This window comes from Tupaia chinensis, unplaced genomic scaffold (genome assembly GCF_000334495.1).
Source record: "Tupaia chinensis unplaced genomic scaffold, TupChi_1.0 Scaffold000037_21, whole genome shotgun sequence".
Taxonomy (NCBI): Eukaryota; Metazoa; Chordata; class Mammalia; order Scandentia; family Tupaiidae; genus Tupaia; species Tupaia belangeri.
The window spans coordinates 1,902,858-1,904,702 of record NW_006159480.1 but is presented as its reverse complement, the minus strand read 5'-3'; the positions used below and the strand labels follow the sequence as shown (position 1 = coordinate 1,904,702).

Genomic DNA, 1,845 nt, shown 5'->3' with positions numbered 1-1,845 from the left:
AAAAAAGTTGTTGATAACATCTATAGCATTATAAAGTTACAAATAAAAAGACTATCAAATAATTTTTTTACTAAGGGCTGTACCAACAGATTTCATATTTGAGGCCAATAAGAGCAAATGGCAATGCCCTTTTATATGAGACACTTTCTCAAAAAGCCAAAACAATAAAACTAGATGCCAAAGATGCACATTACCATTATGTTTAGACCATCTCTACTGACATATGTATAATTAGAAATAGTTTGTCCTCTCTCAATCTTCAGTCAGGAGATGGAGGGATTTTTATGATAATTTTGATAATGTATTAAAAAAAAGAATTGTAATAGCTATGGAAACAATACACCAAAAATAACACAAAGTGAGCCAATGTAACACATCTCTTAAAGTCCTCTTCTTGAGTTACCCAATTGTCCCCACTATGTAGTGGTTTTTAAGAAACTTAACTAGAAAAAAGCAATCCTTTGTCCTTTTCAGTTTTTTTTTTACAGTTTTTTACACACATTGTATATACAACTTTTAAAAATAACTGCACAGTTTTATATCTCACTACTAGAGAAGTGCAGTCCAGGCAGACCATGCTTCTCAATATGTTAAAAATATTAAATAAAACCCAACCAGTTTCATACTTTTCTAATAGTCAAGTTGGCTGGAAAAAAAGGGGTGGGGGTGGGGGGACTGGAGAAAAGAAAAGGCAGTTGCAAGATGGAATCAATCTTTCTTCACAAATATACTACTTAAAATCTTGCCATTTCCTCATCTTACCCCTTTTACAGATCTCTAAAATCTCACCTTTAAAGTTGGAAATAACACATTGCTAAGTTGTAGAAAAAATCTGTTGCAACATGCATATGTCAACTGCCCACTCAACCAACTGCAACCCAGAGGATTTTTCTGGCCCAGGAGAAAGAGGGCACAATAAGATGATCTCTGCTGTAGAGTTACTGCTCCAGTTTACAACTTCATGTGTCTTTCGGGATGTTCCTTGGACATGCACATGTGACACTGCACTTTGTGATTCTTTTTTCCGCAAGCAGATTTCCCCTTCACTCTGTCTTTTATCCCAAGAAAGCCAGTGTCATCCATCCGAAGGTTGTCCAAGATAAACCAAACTCTCTTCTGTGTTACCACATACAGCAGAACCTGCTGGATATAAGCATGCCTTTGGAAGTTTTCTAAAGGCAGCCCCCAGGAACTCATATCCTAGTGCAAAAGCTAGTCTTATCCTCCATGTCCAAGGTGACTCCAATTCTTTCGCCAATCTGATATTTTGGTGCATTGTTGCACTGTGGAAAACGGTCATGGACTTCTCCATTATGTAGCAGATTAGTGTCCACCAGATTCCAGCCCTAACTCTGGTCATCACTGCCCAACAATGCCACATAACCTTGACACTGCATGGGGGCCCATTTTGTGGCAATTCCTATCACTGCCACAGTGCCCAGAGGCCCGTCCCACCATATTTCCCAGGCGTGGCGACCCTCACTGGAACCAGTCTTGGTCCTTGCACCATCAGTGCTCTGAGCAATAGCGTTTTGATGCTAAGTGAGGCCATTCTTAATGTAGACATTCCTGGAGCAGTCATCAGTGCTGAAGGCCTATTGGAAAGCTGGTCCCTTGGCCTTGTAGCTGGGCAGGTTGCAGAGGATGTCTGTGTGCAGATCCTCTTCTGCCAGGCTGCAGGCACACAGGCTCCGCCACACCTCGCTGCTCTTGTCACCTTGCAGGCAGCGGTACCAGTGCTTGAACACCAGGGCGCAGCTCCGCAGCTCGGACAGGAGCTGGCCGCAGGGCCACCGCTGTGCTCCCCCCTCCCCCCCAGTCTCGGCTGGGGGGGGCCAGCCCCCC

General features: G+C 43.1%; 1 pseudogene; it reads right to left on the bottom strand.

Moving 5' to 3' along the window:
* Nucleotides 1–1,075: 1,075 nt before the first annotated feature.
* LOC102468088 (F-box/SPRY domain-containing protein 1 pseudogene) overlaps nucleotides 1,076–1,845 on the bottom strand; it is a 2,176-nt pseudogene continuing 1,406 nt past the window's right edge.